Source organism: Lathyrus oleraceus, chromosome 4, assembly GCF_024323335.1.
Source record: "Lathyrus oleraceus cultivar Zhongwan6 chromosome 4, CAAS_Psat_ZW6_1.0, whole genome shotgun sequence".
In the NCBI taxonomy this organism is placed as follows: Eukaryota; Viridiplantae; Streptophyta; class Magnoliopsida; order Fabales; family Fabaceae; genus Lathyrus; species Lathyrus oleraceus.
Window position 1 is genome coordinate 144,820,919 of NC_066582.1, and position 14,471 is coordinate 144,835,389.

Sequence of the window (14,471 nt, forward strand, 5' to 3'; positions counted from 1 at the left end):
GAAAAGATTTATTTTAAAACCAAGAAACCAACGAAGATTTGATTCCCTAATTACGACGAACTACATACCGATATCCGCTTAATTAATATTTAATTTAGATCTAATTTTAGTTTTACTTTTCCCCCAAACAATCAAAGTATCATCCGCCTTAGCTTTACGAAGTAACCTTAGAAAACGGTATATCGATTCATAAGTCCCTGTGGGATCGATATCTTTTAAAACTACGCGATAGAACTGTGCACTTGCAGTTAGTACCTCAATTCGACTCATAAAGTCGCGATCAAGTTTTTGGCGCCGTTGCCGGGGACTTTTATTTAGTCGATTTCGTAACTCTCCTGTTACGCTGTAGAGACTAAGGCAATTTTTATTTTTCATTTTTTTTTCTTTCGTTGATTTGTATGCCACACACTCGCTCACAAGGCGAGCCGTTTTACTTACGAATCAACGACATTGAACTATATCTCCGAGTCTTACGACGAATTCGGGAATATCGTGTGAGAGAATTCTTTACCTTGAATTAACTTTTAATGATAGCAAATTGTGTGATCATCATCCAAATTAGTTGTGCACTGCATTACAGGATATATTTGTGTTCTTACTTTGTCCTTCATCCCACTCTATTGTTGCATAACCATACATATAAATCTACATTGAAAATTCCCTTAAAATAACAATTAAAATGCATTTTATATCAGTATGTATCAATACATGAGCCTTTGCATCGATACATGTAGCCTGTGATTAATCACAAAACAATTTCTGTTCAGTATGCATCGATGCATACGAGCCATGCATCAATACATGGAAGGCCAAAAACTCTATGTATCGATACACACGATTCCTGCATCGATACAGGACTACTTGAGACTGCCTGTGCATCAATACATGAGCATTAAGCATCGATACATATCAGTGTAAAAATCACATGCATCGATACACACGATTTATGCATCGATACATGAGTAATTGATTTCACCAAATATTCACACAACTTACAGTATGTATCGATACACACTCCCATGCATCAATACACAAAGTTGTTTTAAGTCATAACAGCAACTGTTTTTGCACAATATAAGAACAGGTTTCAACAGCAGATGAATACGACGAATTCATTGAGGGAAAACAATTGAACACAGATCAAAAGCAGTGTTGGAGCAATTGTTTGTGAGCACATAGAAACCTGAAAGAGACTTCATCTTCTTCATCTTCTCAATCACTTCTCTTCAAGAACAATTACACATAACAATTCTTGTTCTTTGGATTAAAGAAGGATTGAGATAACGTTCAGTGGTACGATCAAGGATCTAGCTGTGGGTTGCAGTGGAACGATCGAGGATCTAGCTGAGTCGAAGATTGAAGGGGGTTTCTAGGAAAAACCTACTGGTTTGTCCTTCAAGAACTGGTGTGTTCTTGAGGGTTTGGGAGTCACATTTGCAGAACATATTCAGCCGCAGCGTTGCGTTTGGAGATCGGGGGATTTCGCAAGCAGGTCGTGGAACCGGTGAATTGTTTGCAACTTTGTGCAGGAAAATCTTGATCGAGCTCAGATCAAGTGAAGGTTTATACAAGAAGAGGTTCTTGGAGTTTAGAAATTCTGTCTTTGTATCAAAACCTTGTATCAACGGATTCGGCAATAATTGATAATCAAAGTTCTCAATTTCATTTGAAATTGAGAGGGAGACGTACCCACACGCGAGGACGACGTGGGGAACTTCCTTAACAAATCTCTGCGTATCGTACTCTTACCTTAATCTTCTTTACGTTTCAAAACTGTTTTGCAATTTCTGTTAGTGTGTGGTGATTGATCATTTTTCTGGACAGCAGTGATAATAAAACCTTTAGTCATACACCATTGCTGTTTATCTTCAAACACACACACACCAACTGTTTGACAAAACGGTTAACTTGATTGTGTTCATTGGAAATAGAATTTGAGGATAAGCGCATTCAATCTGTTAAAATTCTGTGTGTATCATTTCTGTCATTCTCATTAAAATCCAGCAACTGCACTTGCGTGTCCGGCTTTCTAGTAGCAGTTCAGAATAGACGGAAGTCGATTCGGGACTGATTTTTCCGCCATTTTTGAAAACTCTGATAAAACGTTAAATCCGTTAATTTTTAAAGAGGTGATCTATTCACCCCCCCTCTCGATCACTAGCCACACCGTCTAACATATCGTGCTACAAACAATCTCCCTCCTATCGAAGTGCCCGACCTCAAAAATCTTCTTCCATCGCCGATACCCGAGATGGCAGAACCAGCTCGTGCTCTTCGAGATTACGCCGCTCCATCGCAAGATGAGCCACATTCGAGTATTGCTCCACCCGCAATCGAAGCAAACAACTTCGAACTTAAGCCTTCGCTGCTACAGGAAGTGCAACAGAATCAATTCTCTGGAAATCCTACCGAGGATCCAAACCTTCATTTATCCGTATTTGTCCAATACGCTGATATTGTTAAAGCTAATGGTGTCACTTCAGAGGCAATTCGACTTCGTCTCTTTCCTTTCTCGTTAAGAGATAAAGCTAGAAGATGGCTTCAGTCTCTACCTTCCAACTCAGTCACCACATGGAACGAGTTGAAGAAAGTCTTTCTTGCCCGATATTTTCCTCCAAGCAAAACAGCTATGTTGAGAGCCCAGATAAATGGATTTAAACAGAAAGATAACGAGTCTCTTTTGGAAGCATGGGAAAGATACAAAGACATGATGAGACTTTGTCCACACCATGGTTTAGAGGACTGGTTAGTAATTCATACCTTCTATAATGGTCTCTTATACAACACAAGGTTAACAATAGACACCGCCGCAGGTGGTGCGCTTATGGATAAACCTTATGCCGATGCTTATCAACTTATCGAAAGCATGGCCCAAAACCATTTCAGTGGGGAAGCGATCGAACAATGGTAGAGAAACCTCAAACGAAAAGTGGCATGTACGAGATAAGTAGCCTTGATCATGTTAATGCAAAAGTGGATGCTCTGGCCCAGAAAATTGAAAGTTTAAATGTATCACCTCCAGCCACCGTGGTTGCCGCAACTCAAAATTGCGAAGTCTATGGAATCCAAGGTCACACTCCTGCAGATTGTCAACTCCTAACAGGAATCCAAGCAGAGCAAGTGAATTATGCTCAAGGAAATCCCTACTCGAATACCTATAACTCTAACTGGAAGAACCATCCTAATTTTTCATATAAGAGTAATAATGTTTTATACGCACCAGGACAAGCTCCAAGTCAAGCCCCAGCTATACCTTCGGGATATCAAAAGTCGATCCCATCTACACCTAACAATAATGTTCCTAGGAAATCCAACTTGGAAATCATGATGGAGAACTTCATAGCTTCTCAACAGCAAACCAATAAAGATTTCTTAAACCAGAATGTACACACTAGCGAACAAATTAAACAACTAGCAAGTAAAGTAGATGCCCTGGCCACCCATAACAAAATGCTGGAAACACAAATCTCACAAGTAGCTCAACAACAAGCGCCTACTGCTGCCTCAACTGGTACATTTCCTGGACAGCCCCAACCTAACCCGAAAATCCACGCTCATGCAATCATATTAAGAAGTGGAACGGAAGTAGAAGGACCGTCTGATCCAAGGATGGAAAACCAAAACTCTAAAAAGTCAACTGAGGAAGAAAGTAAACCTAAGGAAAAGGAAGAGAGTAATAAGGAAACCGTAGAAAAGAAAGAACCTTATGTACCTCCACCACCTTATAAACCACCTATCCCTTATCCTCAAAGGCTTATTAAAACCAAAGATGCAGGCCAATTTAAAAAATTTGTTGACCTACTGAAACAATTAAACGTCACAATTCCGTTTACAGAAGCTATTACGCAGATGCCCTCATATGCTAAGTTCTTAAAAGAAATTCTTTCTAATAAAAGGAAACTTGAAGATAGCGAAACCGTTACACTCACTACTGAATGTAGCGCCATAATCCAGAATATGCCTCCAAAACTTAAGGATCCTGGTAGTTTCTCTATACCCTGTCACATAGGAAAATTTGTCATAGATAAGGCTTTATGCGATATAGGAGCCGGTATCAGTGTTATGCCTTTATCCATATGCAAGAAACTGGAAATGGGAGAATTAAGACCAACTAAAATGTCTGTGCAACTAGCAGATCGTTCTGTTAGATATCCTGTAGGAATTCTTGAAAACGTTCCTGTGCGCATAGGACAATTCTACATTCCAACCGATTTTATAACTATGGACATTAGAGAAGATGAAGTTACACCCATTATATTGGGAGGACCATTCTTAGCAACCGTCGGTGCGATCATAGACGTAAAACGAGGACGACTCACTTTCGAAGTAGGAGAAGAGAAAATTGAGTTTATTCTTTCCCAATTTTTGAAAGCACCTGCAATAGATGACACATGTTACTTTATGGATATCATCGATGAATGCATAAAAGAAACAGAGTTAGAAAATGACAAATTGTTTGACTATCGTGTAGAAGACGAACTTAACCAATGTTTAGCAATGACATCGGATCCTGCGCAATGCCTTAAGAAACCAACCCTCGACCTGAAAACACTTCCCAAAAATCTGAGATATGAATTCCTAGACTTAGAACTTGAACGACCAGTAATAGTTAATGCAGACCTAGGAAAGCTCGAAACCGAAAAACTCCTACATATCTTAAGAAAATATCCAACCGCACAAGGATACAACATCACCGATCTTAAAGGAATAAGTCCTTCTATTTGTATGCACCGCATCATTCTAGAAGAAGACTGTAAAACCTCTAGGGAACATCAGAGGAGACTAAACCCAATCCTGAGTGAGGTAGTGAAGAAGGAAGTAACAAAGTTATTAGAGGAAGGTATCATATATCCTATATCTGATAGCAAATGGGTTAGTCCTGTACACGTAGTACCAAAGAAAGGAGGTATAACAGTTATTGAAAATGAAAAAGGAGAAACTATAACCAAACGAATCGAATCGGGATGGAGAATGTGCATTGACTATAGGAAACTAAACAAAGCAACCCGAAAAGATCATTTCCCTTTACCATTCATAGACCAGATGTTAGAACGATTAGCAAAACATTCTCATTTCTGCTATCTAGACGGTTACTCAGGTTTCTTTCAAATACCAATTCATCCTGATGACCAAGAAAATACAACATTCACATATCCTTTTGGTACCTTCGCTTATCGACGAATACCGTTTGGCTTGTGCAATGCTCCTGCAACCTTCCAAAGGTGCATGATGGCAATATTCGCCGATTTTCTCGAAAATATCATGGAAGTATTTATGGACGATTTTTCCGTATGCGGACAAAGCTTTGAAGAATGTCTTGAAAACCTAGAAAGAGTTCTAGAGCGATGTGTAAAAGTGAACCTAGTACTTAATTGGGAAAAATGTCACTTTATGGTACAAGAAGGAATTGTTTTAGGACACATCATATCAAATAAAGGAATTGAAGTAGACAAATCCAAAATAGAAGTAATCGAAAACCTTCAACCTCCGAAAACTGTGAGAGAAGTACGAAGCTTCTTAGGACACGCCGGTTTTTACCGACGATTCATTACAGACTTCTCTAAAATAACTAAACCTTTGACCGGATTATTAATGAAAGATGCTGAATTCATCTTTGACAATAAATGTTTAGAAGCATTTCAAACGCTTAAACAAGCATTGATCTCTGCGCCCATAATGCAGACCCCGGATTGGAATGAACCATTCGAAATAATGTGTGACGCAAGTGATTACGCCGTGGGCGCTGTTTTAGGACAATGAAAGGATAAAAAGCTTCACGTCATATATTACGCAAGTAGAACTCTAGATGAAGCACAAATGAATTACGCCACAACTGAGAAAGAACTCTTAGTAGTAGTATTTGCACTAGATAAATTTCGTTCTTACTTGGTCGGAGCTAAAATAATCGTTTACACTGACCACGCCGCCATTAAGTACCTCTTAACAAAAAAGGATGCTAAACCTAGACTCCTAAGGTGGATCTTGTTGCTACAAGAATTCGATCTGGAAATCAAAGATAAGAAAGGAACTGAAAACGTAGTAGCAGATCACCTCTCTAGACTCGAAAACCTGGAACCGGGAAGAACATCGATCAACGATGATTTCTCGTACGATAAGCTTATAGCTACTTTGGAAGAAAATAAAGCTGATAAACAGGTAGAGACCACCTTAGCTATATGTGTTACACCATGGTACACTGACTTCGTCAATTATTTAGCTGCCGGAATAGTTCCACCTAATTTATCTTACCAACAAAAGAAACGATTCTTCCATGACATAAAACATTTTTACTGGGATGACCCTTTACTTTTCAAAAGAGGCCCCGATGGTATTTTCCGTCGGTATATACCTGAAGAAGAGATAGAAAATATAATCCAACACTGTCACTCCGCTCCTTATGGTGGACATGCAAGTACATCCAAGACATGCTTTAAAATCCTACAAGCCTGTCTTTATTGGCCAAACATATGGAAGGATGTGCATGCGGCTATCAAGAAATGTGATAGATGTCAACGTACAGGAAACATATCTAAACGTGACGAGATGCCACAAAAGGGCATTTTGGAAGTAGAGATTTTCGACGTGTGGGGAATAGATTTCATGGGACCTTTTCCACCTTCTTTCGGTAACAAGTACATACTCGTAGCGGTTGACTACGTATCAAAATGGATTGAAGCTATAGCTTCTCCAACAAACGAAACACGAGTAGTAACTAGACTCTTTAAGAATATAATATTTCCGAGATTTGGTGTCCCAAGAATAGTAGTCAGTGATGGTGGATCGCATTTCATATCTAAGATACTCGAAAAACTACTGTTTAAGTATGGTGTAAGACATAGAGTAGCGACACCTTACCATCCTCAAACCAGTGGACAAGTGAAGGTGTCTAACAGAGAAATCAAACAAATATTGGAAAAAACAGTCGCCACCTCAAGGAAAGACTAATCATCGAAACTACCAGAAGCTCTATGGGCATATCGAACCGCTTACAAAACTCCCATAGGGACAACCCCATTTAAGCTTATTTATGGAAAATCTTGCCACCTCCCGGTAGAATTAGAACATAAGGCCTATTGGGCTATTAAAATTCTAAATTTAAACTATAAGGCCGCTGGTGAAAAGCGAATTCTTGACATAAACGAATTAGAGGAACTTCGACAAGACGCCTACGAAAATGCCAGAATCTACAAAGAAAGAACGAAGAAATGGCATGATAAACGTATATCAAGAAAAATCTTCAAACAAGGCGATATAGTTGTCGCATCGCGCGAAAAACCGGCGGGAAAAGAAAGAAACAACAGAGCCGCCACCGTGCGTTATTTATCCCAAAAGAGGGAAAGGAAACGCTCAGAGTAAACCTGGAAAGAACATGGTCTCGCGACCAAAGAGAATGGGTTCGGGAGTCGGTTATGCGAAGGGAAGGTATTAGCACCCCTACGCATCCGTAGTACTCTACGGGATCCACGCACAAAAGGAAGGAATATTGGTTGCTAAACACTGCTCACACTCACACACACTGGCTGAAAGAGACAAAAGAAACTGACTGAAACTGACTCGGCAGGATGTCGCATCCTGGGCCTACTTAGTCTATCAGGCATAGACATCAGAGTCGAAGTAGTTCGGACTGGGGAAACGACACATGCTCGCTAGGATATCGCATCCTATGCATACGTATCTTCTCGGACGAGAGAAGAATCAGAGCATTCGTAGCTCGGCTAACACGCACACAAACAAACAAGACAAAGGCAAACGTGGAGCCTGAATGCCAATCACTGGACTTACATCAGCATCCGAACCAAAACACACACAAAGAGGCAAACGTGGAGCCTGAATGCCAATCACTGGACTTACATCAGCATCCGAACCAAACGCACGCACACTGGAACCTAACTGCCACTTGATGGACTTACATCAGCTTCCAAGCACACAACAACACAACAAGTTAATAGGGAGTCGGGGACTCAGCCTATAACTGTCAAACACACACAAACAGACAGACAGCAAATGCTAAGGAGTCACAGACTCGAGCCTAGCAAAGGTCAGACAACACACACAAAAGAAAGAAAAGGCGCCCGGAGAGATCAGCTCAATCTCCTGCCTACATACTTCATCTGGTATGAAGATCAGGGCGATGTAGTTCCCCTACGCAGGGATAAAGGACCTAGCCTAACCAGATAACAGAGGGAGACACAACTAGGGAGACTACGACTCGAGCCTAGATGTTATCATGCAAATCATCCCTAAGTTAAGGTTTCTAGCTAAATGGCACAAGGGCCATCCTATCCTAAGCATGGCTCACACAGGAAGCAAGCCACACACACTTAACTTGCACAGGAAGCAAGCCAAGCAAAACCTAACTCGCACAGGAAGCAAGTCTAAACTAATCCTAACTTGCACAGGAAGCAAGTCAAACAATCCTAACAGCACAGATAGCACACACTATACACAAGCAAGTGGCTCAAACAAGGGTTAGGTTTTAGTCGGGGGGTCATATCAACCTCGACAAACAAACCTCTGGAATGGGGTGAATGTGCTCTTAACCTTGCCATTGAGGGGCTAAGGTGAAGCAGATGAAAGGTGAGTGAAGATAAGACTTCACAGCTCTTATCCCTGGCCTGGGAGAGCTTAAGACAAGAATGTGTGGGTTCAGAAAGTGGGAACCCTTCTACACATTTAAAACTGACTCGACTGTACAATTGTACAAGATCTTGGGTTTGTATCTGCAATGCATCAACACAGTGGTGTGAGCAAAGCAGATGACACACTGAATAGTGGGGGATAGATTGCATATCCCTACCTTCCACCAATTGCCTCTTCACTTAGGAGGACTTTGACTCCATGCAGGGACAAAATTAAACATCCACAAACATTGCCTCTTAAGGAGGACTTCAGACAGTTGCCTGGCCAAGTAACAGGCCAGGTCTTCCAGACTACATGAAGACAAAGAGACATACCTCAATGCAAATTGCTTATACAAGCAAAGCAAAGCAAAAGTTCACAAGGAACTAAAAGCAACTAAAGCACCTGAAACAGTCAAGCAGATGTTAGTATGCAACTTCAAACAAAACAAACAGAAACAGACACCAACAGTTATTTGGAGGCAAATGGATGTGCAAGGCACAAGGCTTAAGGCATGTGAGCCAAGCCACCTACAAAACAAACAAGTTAGTCATGGTATTTAAACAAGCTCAATCAAAAGGATTGGTCTTAATGGCCATTTGATGGTCAACCTGAAAACACAAACTCAAAGGTGAGTAACAGGACCACTAGAGCAAGCCTAAGGTCAAAAGAGGATGAAAAAGTCAAAACAGCAAAAGATGAGTGTCCAAAATCATGTTCAAACCATTAAGAAACACAACCAATTGGATTCACATTCATATCAATCATCATCATCATTTTATGAACAAAAGAAGTCAAAACATGGCATTTAGAAGCTCATAGAAGTCAACATCAAGACTTGAATCAAAAGCAATCCTAAACATTTCCAAAAATCATCAAATAAATCATGATCAATCACAATCCACAGCATGGTAAGCATGTCAAATTTCATCTCATTTGGACAAGTGGAAGGCAGTCAATGAAAATCAGAAAGTCAAAGCAATTTTGAACATGCTCAAAGAAGTCAACCACACATGCATCAACTTAGAAAAATCATAAGTCAGAGATGGTGTATGATAAATGAATGGGACCAAAACCATGGCAAAGATGAGGATGTCTAGTTATCTCATGTAAAATTTCATGTCCATCCAATAAAGTATGAGAATTTCACAAATGAAATGGGAACAAGTGTCACACAAGGTCAACATATGACTAACCAGGGGAGAAAATCTCAAACAATTAGGAAATGCCACAAATAAATCCACAAAAAATCACATGTAAACTAGACATACACGAGTAGGTTCATGCAAAAAATCAGATCAATTGGAGGTCAAGAAGCATGGTAATGAAAATCATGAAGTGGGGCATCAATGGTGTGACACAAATTGTCACACCCTAATTCAAAAATTCATAACTCTCAAACCACATAAGATAAATTCACAAACTCTACACCAAAATCACCATGAGTGTGTCTAGTTTAAGCACAAAAAATTTGGGAGCCATTGGATAAAGTATCACCATTTCATAAATGTTTTGGCAAAGTGTACAAAAATTGGTCACATGTCACAAACCCTAGCACCATTTAAAATTCGAACATGCAAAAATTCTGGAAAATATATGACAAAAAACTAGAGATTAAGATGGACATGATGCAAAAATTCCCAATGAATTTGGAGTTAAAATGAGGAACTTATGATTTTTCAAAGTTTGAGTAATTAAATGAAATAAATATTGCCAAATAAAATGAGTTAAATGATTATGAGAGGATTAATTGAAAAAAAAGAAAAAAAGCAAAAGACTGATGTACCCTCCGCTGAGTATGAAACTCAGCGTTTCATTAAAGGGTGGGGTCAACGCCCCCAGTCAACCAAAGGCAGCGCTCCTTTTTAATATATATTTTAGAAGGCGTTTATATAATTGAATTGGCATTGCGCCCCAGTGGTAAAACACTTGGTATTTGAAGCTTTGAGGCAAAGGTCTGGGGTTCGAATCCCCCTCGCCCAATGCCTTTTGGCATTTATTTAATTGCTTGGCTACAGTAAAAAGAAAATTTCCAGCATTTGCAGAAAAATATTAACAGTAACAACAATCCAGCATTTGCAGAAAAATATTAACAGTAACAACATGTTCATCATAAAAATTTCCAGCAAGATTTTTTTTGTTAACCAAATTCAACAAACAAAATATCAATGCGTTCCTCTTGCCTTGCTCATCAACATTATATCATCCATTTTCATCAAATCAAGTTAAACAAAGAGAAATAATCAAAAACAAGTTTGGATGTGAAACTTCAACTCAACATAACTTGCAAAATACCAAACCATTTTTAGTGATCTAAAGCTCTTTGAACTCAGCATTAAGAGACCTTTTTAAAGCATGTATTTATTTCACAAAATAGGGAGATCGAATTTTTACCAAATTTGATGGACAGTTGTGGTACAGTTGTTGTTTGATGTTGTTGGCCTAAAACAGATGCTCCATAAGCCTTCCAATGATGAATGAATGAAAGAGTTTGGCTCGAGAATGTTGGAAAAGGTCTAGAACTCGACTGTCATGGAAGGAAGGTGAAGAAAAACAGTCATGGAAAATGACCTTCCAGCTGGGGAATGCTGATGAAAACCAGTTCAAAATGTTGTGTGAATGTTGTTTTTGGCAAGGCAAAGTTTGGTCCTTTGGAAGTTTGTGACAGATTTTGATAAATGGCCAAGAATGAGTTTTTTAGAGCGAATGAAGTTCTGTTTTTTTTTTGGCAGCAACTAGGGTTACTAAGTGACAGAAAAACATCTCCTAAAATTCTGTTTAAGAGTACAAAGCATGGCTCATGGATTTGTGGGATAGGTTTGGTGAAATGGTACTTTCTTTCCAAAATTCAAGCAAACTAGCATGGGCTGTATGTACTGCATAAAATGACCTTGCAAACACATTTTAAATAACATTTCTGAACATATTCCAATGGCCAAGTGGTAAAAAAATGATTATATCAAAAAGTCAACCCTTGGTCAAACTTGAATTTAAATGAGACAAGTCAAAAAATGCCATTTTGATTGGCGAGGTTTTGGTACATGAAAGTTACATTTTTGGAAAGAGGGGATCAAATGTGACTTGTAGGAAAAAACCCCACCCAAATTGGCCAAATGGTTTGGGAGATATGGCCTTTTGAAGTTCAAGATTTTCTGAAATCGATTCGATCATAACTTGCCAACCACACATGGGAATTGAGAGTTCTTGGACTTTTTGGAAATGGGAGAACAAGATCTTCAACTTTCATGTTGGGCAAAAATTCATTTGAAGCTTGTATCATGATGTAAGTTTGAGGATCAAGACTTTCCATTTTTGGTAAGTTTCAGTTACAGGTCCAGTTTCCATTTTTGGAAATTTCTGATCTGGCTTCAAATTCTTCCATGATGGTGTTTGACATGATATATGAAGACTATTCGGCCATGAATAAGCTCTCTCAAACCAAATCCAATCATCAAATCACTGATTAAATGGACAGTTGACCAATAGTTGACTTTTAGGGTTTCTGCCTGACTGAGCCTCTTCTGATGAATTCCAAACCCTAATTCCTTGAGAACTTGACTTCAAATGATGTCCCAAGTTGTATGACCTCTAGATTATTGATCATGGTGCCCAAATTCCACAAGAATGGCCACCATCCACTGCTTTGACTGACTGTTGACTTTCTAGGGTTTTTGACTGTCTGTGCATAGACTGATGACCTCTGAGCCTTCAATCCTTGACCAAAATACTTCAAATGGATCCCCAAGTCATGTGAACTTGTTGGACAAACCCTAGGGCCTTGGCTCCTTGAGAAAACACCTTTGCTTGATTAACTGACTGATCTCCTGATCAGTTTGACCTAATTTCTTGATTGGCTTGCACTTGAGGCAAAAGAGGCAATGCAATGCTATGCAATGGATCATGATATGCTATGACCTAATATGAAAATGTATGTACAATGATAGGTGCAAATTTGAGGTGCTACAATAGTCCTTTTGTTCAACTCTAGACTTAAGTTATTCCCAGGAAAACTACGTTCTAGATGGTCAGGCCCTTTCCAAATCACCAATGTCTTTCCAAGTGGAGCTGTGGAAATTAAAGGCAAATCTATGGAACCATTTATCGTAAACGGGCAGCGTCTAAAACATTATCACTATGCAGAGAACAATGAAGATTTGCAAGTCCTGCATTTAGACGTAATGCCTTCAGAAGTTATAGATTATATTTGATAGTTTTTATGTCGAGCTTGCGACATTAAACAAAGCGCTTCGTGGGAGACAAGCCACAAATATTCTTATTTTTATTTTTATTTATTTTTTTAATTATTATTTTAAATTTTATTTAGTATTTATTCTTAATTTATTTTAACTTATAAAAATTTTCTTCTTTTCTTCTTTCGGCATTTGGCCAAATCCTGACTAAAACTCTTGTTTTTCTTTTCTCTAGCTAACACTAACCTGATGGGACAAATTGATCGTATGGGTATCAAATTCAGAGGGAAAGCTCAGAAACAAAAGTTTGAGGAACTAGCAGAGAGAGAGATGCTACCTAGTTTGTATGCTGATGATTGGGCAATGACTGCCCTTAGACTAAGAGAGAGTGTCTTGTATTTGCTGAGTCAAATAGGGTGGGAAACCACTCCTATCCGAAGACAATTCGTCACTTACCGGAGACTAACGCTAGAATTCCTTAGCTCCCTGATCTATCTACCCAGCCATGGAAAAGGAATAAGCAGAGGTTTCATTCAGTTCAGAATGTTCAACATGGAGTATCAATTTAACATTCAAGATTTTACCAACCTTTTAGGTTTCCCTACCTCTTTTGATACATTCACAGTGAGCCAAGAAGACCTTTTTGAATATAGAGAACTTGAACATTTTTGGGGAAATTTGATTGGAAATGACGATCCCGAGGAACATGAGTTCCCAGCGAACAATTCCAGTAGCAAAACCTCCTAAGCTCGCTGGAGCGAAGGTTGAAGCGTAGGCTTCGCCTAGCGAACAGGTGAAATCTGGCCAAGATATTTTCTCTGGACGCAGGTGCCTCTGGTGCCTATTTTAGGGCTCGCTAGGCGAACCATTTTGCTCGCCTAGCGAGCATGACAGCTCAGACAGTAGTAGTATAAGTAGCAGGGGCTACTTTTTGGAACCATACTTCCATATTTTGTACTTTTACTTAGCATTTTCTTAGATATTTTCCAGCATTGCTCTAGAGATATTTTGTAACCTAGAAACCCATTTTTCTTCATCTCTTAACATTATTCTACAAAAAGAAGGTGGATTCCCATCCAATCTCGATTCTTCGACGTGGATGTTGATCAACCTTCAACCGAGACTTGTTGTGCAAGCCACCATGAAAATGAGTGGCTAAGTTCTTCATTTTGTCAAGGTTAGATGTAGATGATCATTAGCTTTGTGTGTAAATGGGATGATCTTCATTTGTAAACTCTTTAATGATGAATATATGGTTAAAACTTTGTTTTATCGATAACTCTTTGTGTTGGTTTATGATCGAGAGATGTTTACCAACTCTTTACCTAGGTTTTCATCCAATCTTGTTTGTTAGCTAGATATAGTAATGAATGATTTTGTTCACCATAAAGTTGAACCAAAAAGTTGTCATTTTGATAGATTGTGTTAGAGATAAACAATGGATCAAAATGGGAAAACCCATAATGTGTGTTAGAGATAAACACATTGGGAGGACTTTGTGAAATAATTTATCATCAAAAGGAGTTTATGAGTTTGTTGATCGAACATATACATGCAAAGTGATCGTCGAACCCTAACTTTGACAGTCTTTCTCAAATAGAAAAACCAAAACTTTTACCGCATTTTCTTACACTTTTATGCAAGCTACCGTGACTAAAACCA

The 14,471-nt window shown here is 39.0% G+C and overlaps 1 non-coding gene across 1 annotated transcript; it reads right to left on the bottom strand.

The window, feature by feature from the left end:
- Positions 1 to 2,629: 2,629 nt before the first annotated feature.
- On the bottom strand, positions 2,630 to 2,736 carry LOC127077867 (small nucleolar RNA R71). The gene has a single exon (XR_007787634.1). It is a non-coding gene; the product is annotated as a small nucleolar RNA R71 (small nucleolar RNA).
- Between the last annotated feature and the right edge of the window lie 11,735 nt (positions 2,737 to 14,471).